The sequence below is a fragment of the Triturus cristatus genome, chromosome 1_2 (genome assembly GCF_964204655.1).
Source record: "Triturus cristatus chromosome 1_2, aTriCri1.1, whole genome shotgun sequence".
Lineage (NCBI taxonomy): Eukaryota > Metazoa > Chordata > Amphibia > Caudata > Salamandridae > Triturus > Triturus cristatus.
Window position 1 is genome coordinate 80,362,134 of NC_140580.1, and position 22,953 is coordinate 80,385,086.

The window sequence follows — 22,953 nt, forward strand, 5'->3', positions numbered from 1 at the left end:
ACTGTAGATACATTAGAAGGACATAGTGCTAACATAACAAATATAGGAAAAGTTCAAAAGGTAGTACCAACTAGAATAGATAAAAACTATTTACATAAAGACAGGTCAATAGCAGATTTTTCTAACAATGTGTTTTCAAAGTTGTTGTATGAATATGTAAAAACAATGGACGTAATGGATTGCTACGTATGTATGCAATTACCTGCATCTGTATCTGAAGGAGTGACTTATCATCACCTTCCTGTAACATATGGAATAACATGTAGTGTAATAGCTAGTTTATTTTATCAAACAGGTAAATTAGAGTATTATTTTTCAGATGTAGATACTATATTTTCACAAGTACCAGCAATTAACAAACTAAACAAGGTAAAACCTGCAAAGGTATTAGGTGAATTTTTCTTAGAGACAAATGAACTAACCTTAGAATATATATTTAGAAATAACTTTAATTGTAGTTTAAAGAAAGAAGAGAAGACATTTTTGGATATGGTTGAAGAAAGGAGATTAAAAATGCAAAGAAAGGTTTCAGAAGGGAAAGTGGGGAAAACGGTTTGGGATGTAGAAACGGAGAAACATTTAAGAGGGGAAACGAGTCCAACTATGGCTTTAGATTGGCCTCAGAAAGGGAAATTATGTATAAGAAGGAATCAGACAGCGTATGACAATTATTTTCTAGGGAATAGTGAGTGCCATGATACATATCGAATCATAGGAGGATGGGGATTTAAAGGTTGAAGGGATCCAGTCTTTCCAGGACTGTATTTTATCTGTGGGAACAGGGCATATTATCGTTTGCCAGACCATTGGTATGGCACATGTTATGTTGGCCTGGTTTTTCCAAAGATTTTTCACATGGATAGAGGAGAAGATGGTGTACATAGTTTAGGTAGTTATTTAGCACGTAGTAAGAGAGAATCTTGGACCGAAATTGTGGGTGACATTTTAGGAGCACTGATACCCGCAGTGGGAATATCTCTGAATGCGAACAAAATTAGAAAACTTTCAACAGTAGTGGACCGCTTGTCAACAAGCACCGCTGGAGGATTCTTATTGGTAAATACTGAAATGGTTGCCATGCGTGCTATGGTAATGCAAAATCGACTTGCCCTTGATATTTTATTGGCAAAAGAGGGTGGAGTCTGTGGAATGCTGAAAGTTCAACATTGTTGTACTTACATTCCTGATGAAAGTAGAGATTTAAAAATGTATATTAAAAACATTACAGAATTGCATGACGAAATTGTACCACTGGAGGTTGAAGGTGTCTGGGAGAAGATTGGTAAGAAAATATCAGCTATTAAGGACTTTGTAGTAAAATTAGGTAGTACATTTATAGGTAAGATATTATTTCCATTAACTTGTGTGATTTCCTTAGTATTAATAATTAGACTAGGTTGTATTTGTTGTAGAAAGAATAAAAATCAGAAAAGAATAAAAAGAGAAAACTTAAGGAGAAGGGATAAGAAACAAGAAAGAGAATTTGAAGAAATAGAACTAGAAGAGTTAAAGGATAGCATGTATAGAACAGCAATAAGAGAAGAAACAGGGGAAACTGAAATATGAACGAAACAAGAAATCAATTTACATTTCCGAAAAAGGGATACAAAATTTTTAATTAGTGTGGTAATATAATCACCAAATGGGGGATTGCTGGAGCGGGTAATACAACATTTTGTATACCCCCCCATTCTGAATGTGTATATTAATCTGAATAATCAATGAATTGTAATATTATTAATCTGTTTGAAGTGATAACTCACCAATTATATTAACAAAAGAATTACCCGTGGGAATTGCATTTTGGATGGCTATATTAATTGTAAACTAATTTGAGTACGCATATTAATAGTAGAAAACTAGAATATGGCATGTTATATGTTGCTTTGGTGATGTATTTGTGATTTGTGCTTTATTCAGTGAGTATAAACCGCTCTGAGTGTTGCTTCTGCTAGAAAAATGCACACACATATGGGTATTAGCAGGGGATAACATTTTATTAGCCATTTCTATGTTTTAATTACATTTTTGTGTTTCTTTTGCTTAAGTTGACCATTTCGGCCTAAACAAGATGGCTGAATGAGACGTTAAACGTGACTGCCCTGAAAACACGAGGTTCTGGGTGAAGTGCGCAGGCGTCACCGCCAGCAGCAGTGGCCTGGACCTGACCCCGGGAGAACATGTACCCTTCAAGGACGCTCCGGGAACCTATCCAAGACCAAAGACAAAGCTCAATTTAAAAGCCGGAACAAGCAAGTTTGATGACTTCATCGTTTGACACCCTGAGAACTGTACCCCTCGACCCCAAGTGGACCAATCAGGACTTTCTAAACCCCGATCTTGATACATTTTGACATTATTTTCATTATAAAAGTAGGTAGGGAATTAAACTATTGGGTCTTGCTCTTCTTTGACGAACTCGATTTCCTGACGTTATGCTAACGGAGAGGACGGTGACGCTGCTGGACAGCTGTTATACTGAATCTTTGAAAGACTGAATTGCGGCCTAACTTTGATGAATAAAATTCTTCTTGACTGACTGATTGGAGGACGACTTTAGCCAGAATAGGTAAATATGATGCTCTGAAATGCTGATGATGATTTCCAACGTTTCTTGCAATATTTCTTAGATAAAGAATATTTGATTAATTGATAAATGTGTTGTGTCGATTATTTTAAAAAGAGAATTTAATGGGATTTGAAGACTAGATAAATGACTGTGAAACTAAACCTGCAAACAACTAAATGATCCATCTCCTTATGAGAGAGATATCTTAGGTCTGAGGTCAATGTGTTTAGCGTAAGGTAAAGGTATTCCTCTCATGTCAGCGTTTGGAAGCATATTTCCCTCAGAAAACAGATCAACGGAGTGTAAGTATTGGTGTTATGGACCCCACCAATGAATGTATTCGAGTGAATTTGATGCTGAGGTAGTTGGTCTGTGCCGAAGGGGGGAATTTGATGTTCCGCGCTGCAACATTAGCACATACAGTTAGCACTTCAGTGCACCATCATTAAGGGCCTGTTCCCCCAGGTCTCTCTAAATTATAGTTGTCTATTGCTGATTTGTATAATCTTATTCTCAAAGGTTGCCAACTCATGCATATTCTCCAACCATTGCTGAAACATCTGAGTTATACTCATTTCCCAATGATGCTGTATTACTATTTTTGCTGTCCTTAGATCTGTAGACACCCACCTGTTTGTAAGAGCTGTGAGGTCAGGGAGGTCATGGGTATTGTGTGGTAACACCATTCATGATGTCAGGTCAGTAATTTTATGGAGTTCAGATTTCAAAGAGTTCCATATTTGTTGCCTGTATTGTACTTACAGACAGCCCCATAAATATGTGCAATTTCACTATTGTCTGCCCCACATCTCCAGTATTAGGAGAAAGTTAAATGTTTGGCTACATGCTAATCTGCAGTTGACCAGTGTCCGCATGAATGATTTTGAAATTGCTTTATTTCAGATGAAATTCTCTTAAGCCTTTATTAAAACCGCCAAGAATGGCATCCCATTCTTCATCGCGTAATTGGGTACTGAGTCCTGATTTCCAATTTACCGTGAACACAAGGTTTCCTGCTAGAAATACCAATCAATCAATTCCTTAGACAAATGTAACTACTAAGAAATGGAGGATCTTTCAAGGGTATTAAGTAGTCACCTGAACTTGTCATTCAGCATATGGTATAGATGGCAATATCTCCATTGCTGAATATTTGAGAGTCCATATTTTTCAATGAGGTCAAGGAAGCTTTTCAGGGATGCATTTCAAGGGCCTCATCAATGTGTAGTATTTTGTGAGTTTTCCATGGGGATCAGTTAATTTTTACCCTCCAAACATAATGTTTGCTTTATGCCAAAATTGTGTGTGAGAATGTATATGTTCGGTAAGTTTTAGATGTTTGTGGACTATCTGCCATGTGTATTGGGAAGCATAAATGATAGGATTGGTAAGTGAGGTTGTAAGGGGGCAATTCGTGTAATAAAGAGCTAGCTCAGCCCTGTGTTGAAAATTTGTGGTACAATAGTAACTGATAATGATATCGCACTGTGAGTCTTCATCATATAAAATGGATGAGCAAATTGTAGTTCCAGCCAGTGTCTTTCCTCTGGAGGCAGGTGGACACCTCCTTTTGTCATAACTGAATATGGCTTAGTGTTTTTAATTTGAGTCTTTTAACTGTGGATTTTCTTGTACCCAAACAAATTGAATGACACATTTCTCATTTTCTTGCAAGAGTTGTTTGGGGAGTATAACAGGTAACATAATTGAATTTGGGCACTGTATTCATTTTGATAATTTGAACTCTACACCAAAGAGCAAGGTTGAGGTATGTCCATTTCTGAAAGTCAGCTTCATTCTTTCAATTATTGGGAAATGTTGCCATATATCATGTTGTGAAGCTCTCCATTTGCATATTACGCTAGGTATTTCATCCTATAACTTAGCAGTTTATAAAGGAGGTCCCTCTGGCATTCTTTTTTGGTAGATGGGGTTAATAGTAGAGCCTTACATTCAGACCAGTTGATTTTGTATCTGGTAAATTCTATTGAAATACAGCCTCCAGAACTTATTGAAGTGATGGGGTTAGGATACATCTCCTTGATTAGTGTAATGAAATTACGACCAATTCCAAATCTTTCCACTATTTAAAACATAAAATAACCCCAATCTAACCACTCAAATGCTTTTTTAGTGTCTAATGATCGGTGGACTTTCTCGCCTGGGTCACCTTTTGCCAGCCATGGAATATATGAGTGGGTGTATTGGTGGTTGACTGACTAGCGACCTGGTGTAAATTCCACATGTATAAGATGGATCTCTAGTGGGATGAATCTCCCCAACTGGTTTGCTAGGACTTGGGCCGAAATTTTTCATCTGCGTTTATAAGCAAAATTGCTCTGCAGGTAGAGCGTTTTAGCAAATCTTTACCTGGTTTTAGGCTTCTAAATATTTTGTTTCTAATTAATTAATTTCTGAGGTATCCAGCTACCCTAACGTCATCAAATACAGAGACTTCTAGGGGAACAACTAGTAGTTCAGTTAGATTATGGAAACCATCTTCCCCAGGGGCTTTTTGTGTTCATCTCATTAGTTACCCTTACCACTTCTTTAGTGATTACACCCTTCATCACATCGGATTGTTCTCTCATCAACTTTGATACCTGTAACCCTCTGAAGAAGCCCAACTCTGAGCCTGTCCTAGAATGTTTATTGGAGGTGTAGGGTTTCATAATGTTTCAGAAATTAGTTTTTGTGCCAGTTGGCTTTTTCAGGAAATACTCTTTATTGTTGCAGAGGGATGGTATTGTTCTGGTTGACTTTGATTACTGGAGTTGAAATGCCAATAAACAATCTGCCTCCCCAGGCTCATAGTATTGCTGTCATACATGAAAGAGAGACTGGTTCGCTAATGTCGTGTAACGGCCATTTAAGCTACTGTTAGCATTCTGTAGTTTTCTTAGAGTGCAATTGTTAGCAAATAATTAGTAGACATTAGTTAGAGTACGGACCTGTGATTGTAAATGAGTTCCTCTTTCTTAGAAATAGCTGTGTCTCTCATCAAAAGGCTTCCTATGCATGCTTTTCTAGGCCCCCAAAATGTCTGAGCAGAGGACAATGATTATTCATTTACATCAAGCAATTATGCCAAATGAGCATGTACAATTGCCTTATCTCATCTGTCCCTAAATTGAAAGAACTCCTTCTGCCAGGACCCTTTTGGGGGTATTTACAAAGCCAGGTCAATTTGACAGTTTATGAGGTTGTGGTCTGACAGTCTGATTTGCCTATTGTCTAAGAAGATTGGGTGTAATTAAGAAGTAATCAATTCTGGTGTGTATTTTGTGAGATCAGAAGGGGGAGGTTTAGTCCTTCCCACAAGGATGTAACAGTCTCCATGGTTCCAAGATGGCGTTATCTTGAAATATGTTTTGCAAAACATACCTGTCTCTATTATGTCACATGTTTGGTGTCCTTGATCTAGACAGAATTAGGTCTAAAGTCAGAATCCATATAAAAGTACTTTATATTCCTTAAAGAGGGAAGGGAGAAATCCAGATGTGTTGCTTGTAGTATCATAAATTGGTACAGCAATTATGTAAGTGTCATGTGTGCAGATTTTTACAAAGAAATACTTCCCCTCCTCACTTTAGCAAGACATACCTCCCCACTTAATCTACTGATGTACTTAGGACCTTAAAAGGGAGTGATTTATGTTTGAGTATTGCTACTCCTCTTTTTAGGGAGGTATGTAATGTGTCTGGGGGGGTTGTTTTGGTAGTCAATCTGGTGTGTATGACAGGTTCCACTCGATCTCTACATATCTTGTATGATATTCAGGTGTGAGGTGTGTCTATTGTGAGAGAGCAATATATGGAGCATTGATGGTCCCTCTGTGTAGCCTCCACAGTTCTTGGCCTCAATCTGGCTGATAAACTAATCGCCTCACCATGTCTGTAATCTTCTCATCTCCCCGTGAGATGTTTCTGCAATGGGATCATTTCTCCTATGATCTACTATATGTCCATCATTGCCGCTACCACTACAGAGTTCTCGGAGCCGACTGACACCGTGATGTCTGCCAGTTCTTTCGTAAGCATAGTTAGTGCCATGTCCAATACATTCTGGGGTAATTGACAGCATTTTTGTTGTGGATTACAACATTTCTTTCGCTGTGGGTTTCAAATGTGTCTGATTGGGCACAGCTTTTGAGAAAAGAAGTTGACCCATGTCTTAAGCTTTCAACATGTGAGTATACTGAATATTCAATAAAATATGGTTAGACTTTGGGCAAATGTAGTTTAAGTGACCCTCTGAGGCACAGTGAGCAATTGATAGGGACCAGCGGCTGCAGAGTATAGTATGGCTTTCACTGTGACTTGAACAGACCGCCTGAGGCAAAAATGTCTATAGCTGGTATGGTGTCTCGGAGAACTGTCATTGATCGCTAACACACATTTAGGTGGAATTTCACAGTATTATAGTCAATAAATAATAAATGATACGTTTTCCACTTCAACAATTCTCAAATATGATTTTGAGCTAGCCACCGTATATTGTTACGTGAGTCCTGTGCAATGTGTGGTAGTAGGTGGTTTCTCCTTTCTTTCCACTTGTAGATTATTTCCACTATGTTGATTCCTACCCAATATGGATCAAAGCGGAAAGGAGTGTTGTTAGGATGCCAAATGCTGCCATTCATGGATGTAGTAGCTAAGTCCTCTTTCAATGCCGATGGTTCATGTCCCTCAACCATTGGTACCAATACATTTTTACTTCACTGATAATTATTTCTTGTGGGCCCCTGGAGGTCTACTAGGCACAGTCCTCTGCTTGTTGTAGGGGTAAGTATCTAGTTATGTCTCTCAAGGGTCTTCATTAGCCAGGTAAACATGTATTGAGGTTTCTCCAAGGGTCTCGGGAAGTGAATATGGTGTCGATGGTACCCTGTCAGCTCCAGAGGGATGTTTGTGCTGGTCTCCCTCTATTGGTCTGGGAGAGTTCTGATGGCCAAGTCACATGGAATGTTCCAAGTGGGCCCTCAGCTTCTCCTATGCAGGCAGATGATTCATCTTGAGGTCAATGAAACACACCCCAGTGGTGTGCACTCCCAGCCCACCACCCGTTAAAAACTAGTGCATCTGAGCCTGAGCTCTTCGCTTCCGTCCGTGGGAGTGTCAGAAGGGTGCCCCCATGCTCATAGGCACCAACCTCAGCCTTCCAGGAACCCATCTTAATCTTTTAGTTATTAGAAGACTCAGTGGTAGATCAGTTGAGAAGTGGCTGACCATAATAAATTCCCAGAAAGGAAGTAGTAGCGACTAGTTCTGTAGGAAACCAAATCTTAAACACCTCTTCTTCTTTTCATGATTTAAAGGTGATTATTTACTAAGGTTTTACATAGGCTCTTGCACAACACAAAGCAACATAAAACAATGAGGGGCATATTATCAAGACAGGCGATAAAATTATCGCCGCTTTAGCGGCAGAAATCTGCTGCTAAAACGACGACAATGGGCTTGATAATATGCTCTATGGAATTCCAATTGATGCCCATGTTAGATGTCCTTCACATCTAACATGGGCTTCAATTGGAATTCCATAGAGCATATTATCAAGCCCATTATCGCCGTTTTAGCGGCAGTTATCTGTCGCTAAAGCGGCGATACTTTTATCGCCTGTCTTGATAATATGCCCCATAGTTTCATTATAAAAGCTTCCCAGTGAAGTGAAAAGTTTTGCAGTGCTAGGAAGACAACCATTCAACCCTTGATCCTTGACTTCCATATGCATCAGTAATTTAAGGACATAGCAGCCCTTAAATTGCTCAGGCCATTGTGTGCTTCTGGATCCACTGGTACTGCAATCCAATGCTGAAGTTTTGGGGTACTGGATAATGGAAATAGTTCAGAAGTGTAAACAGACTTGCACCAGGGGCCAAATCATTTTCACTCATTAGTTCACAGGATAGGGGAGAACTTTAAAATGAATATACAGCTTTTTAACAAGTCTTTGACCAGAATATTGATTTGGGGTACAATGGTGAGGACCAAATGCAATTTGCTTTTGTGTTCTCTTGTTTTCACTGCGATAGCTGGAATTATCGTAGGTTGTAGCCCTGGTTACGTCACTGGAACTCAAACAAACTTCTTTACAAGACCTCAAACTTTGTTTTTTTCTATGTTTAAATTGCAGAGGATCCTATGCATCTATGAATCTATGATGATGCGGCTTGAGAAATTCTTTTTTCTAACTTAGTCTTACAGAGAAGAGTTGGCACCTCAACTTGTACCTGTGTATCGTAAAATGTGTTCCACCATGCCTCACTCAAATGCTTATTTAACAAACTTGGGGGGATATGTACAAGAAAGTGGTAGAGCCTGTTGTTAGCCTCCTTGGCTTAGCGACACGTTCCACCACTTCTGAAACGCAAGGCTACACCATATTTACAAGAATGTGGTGCAGCCTTGTGTTTCCCCCTGCGATGGCGCTGAGTTTGGCAACTTAGCGCCAACGCAGGCACACTTGCCCCAGAGTGAAAGGGTGTCTGCGTGCAGGGGAGGATTGTTTCTGTGTATGAAGGTGCTCCTTCCTGCACATAAACAATCCTTAAATGCCATTCTGTTACTTCCATGTGTGCTGCTTCATGCAGCACACACGAGAATGACAAAATGGCATTTTTTAAAGGTTTGTTTATGTACAAGAAGGGGCACCTTCTTGTGCATAAACAAACCATGACATTTTGATTTTTACATGTGTGCTGCACAAAGCAGCACACATGGAAAAAGCAAAAACAAGGAGAAATAATGCAATTCCCCTCATTTCGCCAACTTAAGACAAAGGTTTTCCTGGTCTTAATTTTGGCGCTGCCTCCTCTGTACGCCACCTTTGTACATAGGGGCAGCGTCAAATACAATGGGTGTTGCGATGGAACGCCCACCACAACACCTACTGCACACCTCTTTCACACTAACCATAGCGTGCAAGGGTGCCTTATGTACAAGGCAGCGTTAAGCCGCATTAAGTGACTTAACGCTTCCTTGTACATAAGGCTCAGCCCCTATTGCCACCACAAAGTCGGTAAAAGTACCATTGTGTTAGCGATAGGGGCTTGCACATATGCCCCTTGGTATCAAAGGAGGATCAAGGAGAATCTCAATTTTTAAACTAAGACAGCTTCTCTTCAATTCTTTTTGAGGCCCTGACCCCTGGATTAGAAATATACTGTTACATTAGATCCATCTATTCCTGTATGCCACCATGTTTTGGAAGGGGTTGAACATTTTAAACTTCAAAAAGCTCTACTTGAAAGTGCAAAGACCTCAGTCCATCGCATGACTTAAAGTTCATTCGTATATATTGCCATCTACTCTACAAAATGTGTAAAGGTAGCTGCATACGAACCGGTTACCAACTACACTCCCTGACGTACTCGTCTTCCAGGTGATGATTCATTTGGGTTACTCACCCCTGTATAATTATTCCAAGTAGTGACATTTGCACTTTTCCCGCGCAGCCGGGACGGAATTATAACCGGCGGAGAGATCCTTTACTTGTTCACGTTTCGCCTGATGCCCTGAAGAAGTCGCTCCTCTCACCTGACCATAGCCGCAGACAAGTACCACGGCAAAGGAGATTGCCGTGAGGGGAACGGTCATTGGAGCTCCTCTGCAAGTCGGGTGGGCGAGAGCAGGCCGGCGAGAGCTGTAGGGCAACCTGGGACGAGCTACAACACCCAGCAGCCCTGCTCACACCTGGCGCACGCCCGTGACATCATCTAAATCCGACTGGGGAGCATAAGAACAAGGTGCGCTCACCGCAGCGCGGGACGCGCACACCTGAATTTGAACTTGCCTCTTTGTATTCCTGCCCAGGAGATTGCCGTGAGGGGAACGGTCATTGGAGCTCCTCTGCAAGTCGCGTGGGCGAGAGCAGGCCGGCGAGAGCTGTAGGGCAACCTGGGACGAACTACAACACCCAGCAGCCCTGCTCACACCTGGCGCACGCCCTTGACATAATCTAAATCCGACTGGGGAGCATAAGAACAAGGTGCGCTCACCGCAGCGCGCAGGCAGCGCCCGGGCAAAGCCCGGGCCAAGGGCGGGCCCGTCCTTGCCCATCAGGGGCCGGAAGAGGCCGGGCCGGGCCCCCCCTCTGAGATACATTCTCATAGAAGGTAACCAATGTGAAAGTGTATAATTGGTGTGTGTCATGGCGAAAGGGAAAAGCTCCAAGGCAAAAACACCAGTTGGTGCGGGTGCCACACTGGATTCATTTCTGATTAGGGCTACGAACTTACTAGCACATGAAATTGAAATAACTGAAAGGAGATTGTCCTTGGAACCTGGTTGTGCACCATTGAGATGCCAGGGCTTGTCTGCCCCTTTAACTCCTCAAATAACTAACCAAGTCTCCCCAGGTATCCCACGAGACCTACTTGGAATCGAAGGCTCAATAACACAACTGACCCCAAGCATTGGAGAAACTAATCCAGCAACTGGTATCCATTAAAGTCCATCATCTTCTCTCGAGGCCATAACATCACCACCTAAGCCTAGAGAGACCAGAACTAGGAATACGTTGGCCGTCCATAATCCTATGGCCGTTAAAACGGCTTGTGCCACGAAAAAGAAGGTACCCTTAAAAAAATCTACTAAAAAGCTTCCTCAGCCCAAAGCAACTCTTGCAAAATCTAACCTTGCTGTCCCTCACGTCATTAACCAGGCCTCAATATGGGACGATTTACTAAAGAAACTGGATTCCATTATAGACCCGATAATTGATAAACTGGCTAGCATTGAAGCAAGGATCACCAAGTTGGAGACCCAATTTAACAATGTTTCTGTACAGGCTCGGGGCAACCATATATCTGATGGTCCCTCATACTGTTCTCAGCCAACTTTAACAGGAAACTCTCCTATGTTAAGGGTACAGGCAGCCCAACCCCTGGCTACAACAGCTCTATCTTTAGAGCATACGGAAACCATGAGGAGCTTAGAGCATTCTAATGCTCCAAAACGCAGAGCAGACGGCCCTTGTGCACCAGACCAGCCGAAAACACCCAAAGTGTTACCCACAATGAAGAATACAGCTCAAACGCAATCAGCGTTCCACCTTTCTCCTTCAGCAGCTCCCCTAGTGCTGGTCTTGGCACAGGTACCTCCGTTAGAAGCTAACCAAAGAGAGCCTACTATCCATTTAATGGACAAATGTGCACATTGGATTGCGTCGAATCTTAATGCTCCTGATTGGGTATGCCACTCGCTTGTAAATGAGATCATTATGGCGAGAAGAGTTCATTGGGTGGGCACCCAGGAAAAGAAGCTAAAGGGGGACTGTGTGATTGTACATTTTTCGAACAGTAATGTTTTGCCTGTTCTCCTTAGAAATTTCTTTCCCCCACAAAGGAGATCATATGAAATAGTGCCTCTATCATTTGACTATTTTTATAATAAACGTCATTTCAAAAACATAAGCTTAGCTAGCGTAAACAGCTCCATAGCACAGTCTAGTGCCTTAACCACGGCTAATCCATCCTTTAAAAATATGATACCGCTCTCCAATAGATTCGAAGTATTTTCCAACTTAGAAGAGTGCGACTGACTAGGGAGAAACCCTTTACCCATAAAACAAACCCCTACTAAACACAAGAAAGTAAATGCTAATGCTAGTGGGTCTCGTTTTAATTTAGTTAGTTCAAACCATTTGTCAACTCAACGAGCATTGCCTAGTTTTAAAGAACCAGCCTCAAGGGAGGAAATCATAAACGCACCCAATGTGGAGACTCCTCGCATCAAATCTCAAATCATCACCACCCCTGCTCAGACCTTAAAATCAGGATCCTATCTTGGAACATTGCTGGTATAAAAACGAAGTTAGACAATCCAGAGTGGTCTAAGTTTATATCAGAATGCGATGTTGTATTATTCCAGGAGACCTGGTCACTTGAGCCTATATTGTTCCCAGGGTTCTCGGTCTATAATGTAGCAGCAACCAAGGGAAAGAGGGGCAGACCTTATGGAGGGCTCTCTCTATGGGTTGCGACTTATTTAGATTGTACCATCTCTGAATTAGATTTCTTCTCATTGGATCTTCAAGGACTGGTTCTTTTTTTTAAACCCAATTTTAAACTAATTCTTATCAATGTTTATTCACGTCCAATGAGCCTCTCTCAGGAATCCCCGATTTTTGATTTATTATCTACCTGTATTGTAGATTTACCCAAACATGATAGATTAATAATCGCGGGTGATTTTAACTGCCAATATGAACCGCTTGTTGATCTCCCATATACATTATCTAACGAGGAGGACATCTGTAGTTTAATACCAGATCCCCAAATTCAGAAGGTAAGGGCCTGGACTCCATTGGTTATGCAAATTAATGCATTTGTTCTTATGCATTCCTTGAGGGCCTGTAATGGCCGTCTAAAATCACATCAGCCAGGGAAACCTACCTTTAATAGGGTTAATCACTGTTCCCTAATAGACTATATTTTGGTGGAAGTATCTTTTTGGAACTGCATCGTTGACTTTTCTGTCATCTCTCGATTTGACAGTGATCATGATGCATTGCTGCTCGAGGTATTAATTCCTGTTCCTCAAGTATCTTCCACTATAGGCCCAATGGTTGATCAGAACCTCCTTCTGGATAACAATAAAAGAAGAATTAGATGGGACTCAGTAAAACGTACCCCGGACAAAATGTTAGAACTTTATGGGTTGATTCTTCCGGCGCTTCTTGAAACAGAAAGGTTATTCACCCCACTTCTGAGTGTCTGTGATCTACAAGCGATAGAATCTATTTACTTTCATCTCACTTTGGTTCTTAAAACTTTTTTTAATCCTTCCTCAAGCAAATCTAGGCCAAAATATCCTTCCAACTCGTGGTATACTAAAACATGCAGACAGGCTAAAACTGTTCTCATTAATGCAATTAAATCAAAAAACAAGGCTACATTGAACTCCTCTAGGAGGGTCTACAATGAGACTATTAAAAAGGCAAAAAAAGCATGGGAACTTGAAAAATGGGAGGCCCTGAAAATAGCTCTTTCCAATAAGGATATGAGGGGCTTTTGGAAAATTGTCTCTAATGCAGGTAACAAGGACGAACGATCCCCAATTCTCCCAGCATTGCAGCATCTGTTTGGGAAGCTCATTTCAAGTCTCTGTACTCTACTGGAGATGACTTGATAGTTGTGGAGGGTCCCCTCCCATTAGTTCAATCTGAATCCATCGAGGAAATAACAGCTTCAGAAGTAGAGGGTGCCATTAAAACTCTTTCCATGTCTAAAGCACCTGGGCTCGACAAGATCCCTGGGGATCTATACAAAGAAGAACCTTCCATATGGGTACCATATTTATGGACCATATTTAATGCCATCATGAAAGGTATAAGTATCCCAGACACGTGGCTAGGAGCTGAAATATTTGCCATATTTAAAAAAGGATCACCATTGCTCCCTGTAAATTACAGGCCAATTAGCCTAATAGATGTTGCCCAAAAGTTGTTTTCAAGAATATTACTCAATCGTCTGCATTTATGGATGGAAGAGATGAACATTCTGAGTGACCTACAGGCAGGATTTAGGAAAAGGGTGTCAACTGTGGACCAACTTCTAAGGCTGCAATTACTATTTTGGAAGACAGTATCAGTGGAGGGTGGCAGTCTCTATCTGATATTTCTCGACCTGAAATCAGCCTTCGATATGGTTCTGAGAGCTAAACTTTGGGCTGTACTACATGAGATGGGAGTCCCCCTGGACCTACTAGTTACGATCATTAGACTGCATACTGGTAACTATGCACAGGTCAGATATGGGAAGGCAGGCCAATTAACTGCGCGCTTTCCAGTCGACAGAGGTGTCAGGCAGGGATGCGTATTAGCCCCTACCCTGTTCTGCCTATATGTTAATGCACTGGTATCTCATATCAACAAGACGGATAACGGTGACTCCCCTAGACTCAATGGTAGAAAGGTTCCAGTTATGCTTTTTGCAGATGACACTTTATTGTTATCTAAATCCCCGATGGGTGTTCAACGTGTTTTAGACAGCTTTTCAGCATTTTGTATAGACCATGGGCTCGAAATAAACATTTCGAAAACCAAATATATGGTTTTTAATCCAGCAAACTCAACACGACCTAATCCCACACTCAACGGAACAACCCTAGAAAAGGTTTCACTGTTTGAATACATGGGAATTACACTTTCCGAGTCTTTTTCCTGGGCTCCTCAATTAGATAAAGCAGCTATGCGGCTTGCCCAACTATCTGGCACGATTCTAAGAACTTCCAAACACGCTACATACAAGGCTCCTGGCCCTGCTGCAGAAATTTATAAAATACAAGTGAGAAACGCAGCTCTATACGGGGCAGAACTGTGGGGCCATTCCCAGATGAAAAGTCTTTCTCTACTCGAGAACAAGTTTATTAGACTTTTATTGGGACTACCGCAAAGTACCCCTCTAATCCCATTACGTTTTGATCTGGCAATTCGACCAAGAGACAAAGAAGCAGGCTTACGTCCTTTAACGTATTGGCGAAGAGTGTGGCTCACAGAGGAGCTAAGATCTTATTGTCGTGACCTTAGCTCAATACTAGCACTATGCACTTTTAAGAAGTTTCCTTGGCTTGTCTATATCGAGGAAATGTGCTTCAAGATTGGTTTGCCTGAATTTTGGACTAATCCTGAGGCATTTTCTTTGATGCTTCCTCGTGTAAAACTGGTTCAGGCATATAGACAGTACAGGCTAAGTGTACTACAAGGATCTAAAACACTCGGCAGTCTTTCAAGACAATTTTTATCAATCAAAGACCATTTTACCTTCGAGCCATTCCTGAATGAATTGTGCCCACCTTTGGCGAGGAAATTATATATTCAACTCAGGTTGGGCACTTTACCACTCAGGGACTTCACTAAGAACTGGTCAAAACACACAGAAACAATTTGCCCAGCTTGCGGAAGGTCGACTGAGTCATTAATTCATGTATTATTTTTTTGTGTTGCATATAGAGCCCCTAGGAAATACTGGCTTATTCCTTTATGTAAAAGTCTAGGATTTACAAGATGTATTGAAGCCTATCGCATTTTAGCTAGTGATACAAGAACTGTTGTAGTCTTCGCTGTCTCACGTTTTTTACATGCAATGTGGATCAAGCGTCTTAGTTTTAAATAATGTCTTGCTGCTATATACATTCTGTCCTGGTCCATTTTAAATTAACTGTTTTTTAATGTCTTTTATTAGTTCTTTAAATGTATTTTATGCGACTTTTATGATCTTCTGATCATGTCATGAACAGCTGAGCTGGCTCACTGCAGAGCCGCCCCCACCTGTTTCTTGCTTTTGAGGCGTCTAATGTTCATAAATATAACAATATTACTAGCAGTTTCTTTGAGTTGATTCATGACCGTTAGACAGCACATATTTGAAACGCAGGAACAGTCGCTGCTCACTGTTTCTAACTTGTGCTGTTGCATTTCATCCATTGAAATTCTGCATTATAGACATGAGTCTGCACTGAGCCAGTACAACTCTTCCTGACACCCTACGTTCCTCCGAGATTTATGTCCTAACGTACCATCCACCCACTGGGCCTGCACTTAAATTGCAAGGCTTTCTTGAATCTGCATTATGCTCCCTTCTTTGATAGGTTCTACTGTTCCAAACGCTTCTCTGCCTCACTAAGGTCACTTCTCGATTACCATGACACTGGCCTGCCAGGAACAAAACTGAGGCAGAAGCAGAAAGGGAACAAGTCAAGTTCTCTCTATAAATACAATGCAAGTCCTAAAGGCTGAGTCAGTGCTGCTATTCGATCTACAGTTGTGCCTTCTGATAGTGTCGCTCAGGTTTCTCTCTTTTACGGTTGTGAGACAGTGACGCTCTGCACACGGGATGTCTAACAACAATACTCATTACACTGCTGTTTGGCATTGATGTGTTTTGGTTTCATATCTGCTTCTTTTTGGGTAAGACATACTTTGATCAACATATGTCACTGTTCCCAAATCTGTGGGTAGATAGTGTGGGGATCGGGAGAGCGGTGGAGGATGGCAAAGGACTGCTCTGGGTATAGTTTGGCCAAGGGTAGGCAGGTGCAGGTGCTGACAAGGTACCGCTCTGGCAGTTTCTCCCTGCTAATGAGATAGATGACGGACTATCGTTGGAGCCTGGTGATTGCGAGCAGCACACCCTGGGTCACGGAGAGGTTTCAGAAGTTAATGTGTTTCAGCTCCAACAAAGGATGACGCCCTTGCCACGGATTCTCTTTTTGTTCCGGGATCCATCCATCTCCCCCGACGAACAACTGAGTGACAGAGGGCAGGCTAACCCAGAGATGTACTGAAGACCATTTTATCTGCTGCCTAACCATCCATAGAGTACACACAGGAAGCATTAAATGCAGCTCTGCCTTTCGAAACAATGACCCGCCATGTGCAGCAGTGGCATTAAACATCTCGCTTTGCTGATGAAGGTAACAAACGTAATGCCTTTGGAAAAAAAACTTGTATCTGCTTTGAGCCAAAGAAAGAAAGGATATATGGCATAAACGCTTTGGAAGTAGCATGCCTAGCACTCCCTGAGGTAGGAGAAAAAATGGACGGACGTGTACCGTGGTCGAAGATAGGAGTCCTGTATTTTTTCTAGTCAGTTTCTGCATTTTCCTCCCGTGTTAGCAGCTTTTGTCTGACTTTTGTGCTTGTTTTGTCTAGCATTTGTGCTTGTTTGAACTGCATTTTCCTCCCGTGTTAGCAGCTTTTGTCTGACTTTTGTGCCTGTATTTTTTTCTAGTCAGTTTCAGCCCTTTGCGTTCTCCTGCCTGTCTGCCCGCCTACCTCGCCGCCCTCCGCCTTCCCTCCCCGCTTCCCGCCACCACCGCTGACCACGCCCCTTTTTCCTTTCTGTTCCCTCCCCGCTCCCGCCTCCCAGCTGCCCCGCCCACCCGCGCACTTCGCCTTATATGGCGACCGTGCGAACGCGCAGCGGTCACGCGCAGCGGGCGCGCCGATTGTGCGCCGAAGGCGCGCCAAAGGTAAGCCCGTCTGCGCCCGTCCGTGACCGGACCGCGCCCAGCGCCAGGACCCCTGGCCAACGAAGATCCCGACCGACCCGCCTGACGTACTCCGCCGCCACCCTCACCGCACTCAACACCGGCCGACTCCCAGAATGCCATCAAGCCACTCCACGACGTACCCACGGACCTTTCAGCTGCCACGCCTGCAAGTTCACCTGCATCCGGACCAGCCTCGCACCAGCACCCACCAAGTCGAACACCAGCAGCACCCACCTCAAGTGCATCCTGCTCAACACCCGCTCCGTCCACAGACACGCCATCGAACTCTGGAACCTTCTAGACGCCACAGCCCCTGACGTCGCCTTCCTCACGGAGACCTGGATGAACGCCTCTTCAGCTCCCGACATCGCTATCGCTATCCCAGAGGGCTACAAGGTCGTCCGGAGGGACCGAAACGCCAACCAGATGGGAGGAGGCATCGCCATCATCCACAGGAACACCATCCGTCTCACGACCAGCACCGACAACACCCTGACCAGCGCCGAACACCTGCATTTCCAGATCCACACCAACCCGAACACCACCCTCAGAGGCACCCTGATCTACCGACCCCCTGGACCACGCACACAATTCAGCGAGGACATCGCCGACTTCGTCAGCCCGCATGCCCTCCCCTCCGCCGACTACATCCTCCTGGGAGACCTCAACTTCCATCTGGAGAACAACAACGACCGCAACACCAGCACCCTGCTCGACAACCTCGCCAACCTGGGACTCAAGCAACTGGTGTCCACCCCCACCCACCTCGCCGGACACACACTCGACGCAGTCTTCTCATCCAGCACAGACATAGACTTCAGCCACGCCACAGAGCTTCAATGGACGGACCACAGCTGCGTCCACTTCACCTTCAAGAGAACGACGACCCACCAACACCAGCAACAGGCAGCCCGCAGAAGCTGGAACAAGATCACAGCAGACCAGCTCGCCACCTCCCTGAACCAGCACCCTCCTGCCAGCTCAGCGAACCCCAGCCAAGCCGCCGACAACCTCACGAAGTGGATCAGCAACTGCGCGGACGAACTCGCCCCACTGAGGACCCCGCCTAGCAGACCCGGCAGCAAGAAGGCCCCATGGTTCACCGACGAACTCAAGAGCTCCAAGAAGAACTGCCGAGCCCTCGAGAAAGTCTGGAGAAGGGAACCGACACCAGACAACAGGACCTTCTTCAAACTTGCCACCCGGAAACACCACCAGCTGATCCGCGCCGCCAAGAAAACAGCATTCAAAGACCGGTTGGACAACAACGCACACAACTGCAAGGAACTCTTCAACATCGTGAAAGAGCTTTCCAACCCCAGCGCAGGAAACAACGACATCACCCCATCGCAAGACCTCTGCAACTCCCTCGCTTCATACTTCCACAACAAGATCACGGACATACATAACAGCTTCAACAACCAACCAACGCTCACCATGACCGAACAACCACCCCCCACCACCACCCTCCACGCCTGGACCCCGATCAGCACCGAAGACACCATCCGCACGATGAACTCCATCCACTCCGGATCACCGACCGACCCCTGCCCTCACCACGTCTTCAACAAGGCCGACGCTGTCATCGCACCCCACCTGCGAGACATCATCAACACTTCCTTCGACACCACCATCTTCCCTGAGAGCTGGAAGCACGCTGAACTCAGCGCCCTACTAAAGAAACCTACAGCGGACCCCACCGACCTCAAGAATTACCGCCCCATCTCGCTCCTCCCGTTTCCAGCCAAAGTCATCGAGAAGACCATCAACAAGCAGATGGCCGCCTTCCTCGAGACAAACGGATCCCTCGACCCCTCACAGTCCGGCTTCCGAGCCAATCACAGCACCGAGACCGCCCTCATCGCCGCCACCGATGACATCCGAGCCCTGATGGACAATGGAGAAACAGCGGCCCTCATCCTCCTAGACCTCTCTGCGGCATTCGACACGGTCTGCCACCGCACCCTAGTACGGCGCCTCAGCAACATCGGAATCCAGGACAAGGCGCTGGACTGGATCATCTCCTTCCTCGACGGAAGAACACAGAGAGTCCGCCTACCACCGTACAAGTCAGAGGCCTCCGAAGTCACCTGCGGCGTCCCTCAAGGATCATCTCTGAGCCCCACCCTCTTCAACGTCTACATGAGCCCCCTCGCGGCCATCGTACGCAAACACAACCTCAGCATAATCTCCTACGCCGACGACACCCAACTGATCCTCTCCCTGACCAACGACCCCGCCGCCGCCAGATCCAACCTGCACGAAGGGATGAAAGAGGTAGCCGAGTGGATGACGACCAGCCGCCTGAAACTGAACTCGGACAAGACGGAGGTCCTCATCCTGGGCTCCTCACCCTCCGCCTGGGACGACTCCTGGTGGCCTCCCGCCCTGGGCACCGCACCCAAACCGACAGACCATGCACGCAACCTGGGCTTCCTCCTGGACTCCTCCCTCTCCATGACCAGGCAAGTCAACAACGTCTCCTCGGCGTGCTTCAACATCCTACGCATGCTACGGAAGATCTTCTGGTGGATCCCCACCGAGACCAGGAAGACCGTCACCCAGGCCCTCGTCACCAGCCGACTGGACTACGGCAACGCCCTCTACGCCGGTACCACCGCCAAGCTCCAGAAGAGACTCCAGCGGATCCAGAACGCCTCAGCCAGACTCATCCTCGACATCCCACGAACCAGCCACATCTCCGGACATCTGAGAGACCTTCACTGGCTCCCCGTCAACAAAAGAATCACCTTCCGCCTCCTCACCCACGCACACAAAGCCCTACACGACCAAGGCCCGAGCTACCTCAACAGCCGAGTCAACTTCCACGCTCCCAAACGCCACCTCCGTTCAGCCAACCACGCCCTCGCCGCCGTCCCCCGCATCCGAAGAGCGACTACAGGAGGAAGGTCCTTCTCCTACCTGGCCGCCAAGACCTGGAACTCCCTCCCTACCGACCTGCGCCTGACCCAAGACCACCTCTCCTTCAGGAAGAAGCTGAAGACCTGGCTGTTCGAGCAGTAGCGGCACCCCCCCCTCCCCCCCCCCAGCGCCTTGAGACCCTACGGGTATGTAGCGCGCTTTACAAGTGTCACTGATTGATTGATTGATTGATTGACGAGATACCCAGAGAAAAGGACCAATAAGGAGATGGACGGATGGATTGACGGACAGGGGGAGGGATGGATGGATGAATGGATGGGCACGGAGGAATGAACGAAAGATACAGATGGGTTAACTGAAAAATTGTGACAGTGAATTTATCTGCAAACCAAGCCCAAAAAATACCAATATTAGGGCTGATTTAGATCTCGGCGGACAGGTTACTCCGTCACTATGGTGTTGGATATCCTGTCCGCCGAAATATAAATCTCATTATATCTATCAGATATACATTTCGGCAGACTGGATATCCGTCACTGCCGGAACGGAATAACCCATCTGCTGAGATCTAATTCAAGCCCTAAATGAACATCAAATTATTAATGGATGAGGGACAAACAGATAGATGAGTTGGATTAAATTATTGTATGAGTAGATCGATGGTTTCTTACAGGAAATATGGAAATGGAGCACGTCGGTGGACAAGGCTGCAGAAACAAAGCAATTGAGACAATTAGCAATTTGGATTCTCTAACAGCATTTTCCAGACCTGTGTCTAGTAGATATTGAGGATTATGTACTCCGATCTGTGATATCTAATTTGTTAATGAATGCTAGAATCCTGGTGTGAAAACAATAAGGCGCAGATTTACAAGATCTGGCGCATCTCAGCATATTAGCAAAAATGCGCCAGTTAATTTGCGACACGTAAAAAAACCCTTGCGCCACCATGAATGCATCGCATTTACAATGCGGCTCACCGTGGTGTAAGGATAGACAGATTTCGTGATGCATCTTTTGGCGTAAGGGCAGCACATTGCTGGAGTCGTGTCGCAAGCACGACGCATCTCCAGCTATGGTCAGGAATGCATATTCCTATCAAGCTGCATCACTCCTTACACCTGCTTCAAGCAGGCGCAAGGTTTTGATGCAGTGGCATCGTAAAAGTGACATTTCACTGGGTCACTTTTACGAGGCTTTCTTGAGTCGGAACGCCCACCCTGCATACATTATACCTGACGTAGGTATAATGTAGAGCAGGGCTTTACAACGTGACGCATCTCTCTAGATGCGCCACGTTATAAATATGTTGCGACGCGGCGCATTGTTTACGACGCTGCTGCGTCACAGAAGTCACACAATGGTGGTGTAAAGTTGTCGCAAGGGGCTTGTAAATCTGCCCTAATAAATTTCTGCGGTGGGGGCACTTATAAGAAGTGAGTATGACATACTATATGCACCAGGGTAAGATATATATAAGTGGCAATTCTGTGGACTTAGGGAGCCAGGACATGTCAGTTTCTACTACACTTCCACTTCGGGTTCTCTGTATCTCATGAGGCTCGCTTTATTCACAAATATTAGCTCGTGATACAATAGAGCTCGCTGTAATGTCTTTGTTCCTCTATAAGAATAGGTTCAGTGGTGTCTCATCTTAGAAATGCGAGTGATACAAATACAAATCAAATCAATGCTAAACATTATCAAGTCCACATCACCTTCGTAATATTCACAACTGAATGCATCGATTTCCTGTCAGACATGATGTGTATAATAGATGTATGACGTTACAACGCACACTTTTACAACGCATGCACTTACAACGCATTTTTTACAACGCATAATCCATTACAACGCATGACATTACAACGCAGGACACTACAACGCATTTTTAAAAAATACCTTTACAACGCATTACCATTACAACGCATACTACCTTTACAACGCATACCATTACAACGCATAATATTAAATTACATTTAAGGTAAGTATTAGATAGTATAGGGGTAAAAATTACTATTCTAACTCCAGGGGGTGCAACAGTAGGGTAAGTGTTGGATAGTGTAGGGGTAAAAATTACTATTCTAACTCCAGGGGGTGCAACAGTAAGGTAAGTGTTGGATAGTATAGGGGTAAAAATTACTATTCTAACTCCAGGGGGTGCAACAGTAGGGTAAGTGTTGGATAGTGTAGGGGTAAAAATTACTATTCTAACTCCAGGGGGTGCATCAGTAGGGTAAGTGTTGGATAGTATAGGGGTAAAAATTACTATTCTAACTCCAGGGGGTGCATCAGTAGGGTAAGTGTTGGATAGTATAGGGGTAAAAATTACTATTCTAACTCCAGGGGGTGCATCAGTAGGGTAAGTGTTGGATAGTATAGGGGTAAAAATTACTATTCTAACTCCAGGGGGTGCATCAGTAGGGTAAGTGTTGGATAGTATAGGGGTAAAAATTACTATTCTAACTCCAGGGGGTGCATCAGTAGGGTAAGTGTTGGATAGTA

The 22,953-nt window shown here is 44.3% G+C and overlaps 1 protein-coding gene across 1 annotated transcript in view; it reads right to left on the reverse strand.

Moving 5' to 3' along the window:
- The window catches only part of LOC146866840 (scavenger receptor cysteine-rich domain-containing protein DMBT1-like), a 380,014-nt gene that overhangs the window by 355,790 nt on the left and 1,271 nt on the right, over positions 1–22,953 (reverse strand). The gene's annotated exons all lie outside the window — the stretch shown is intronic.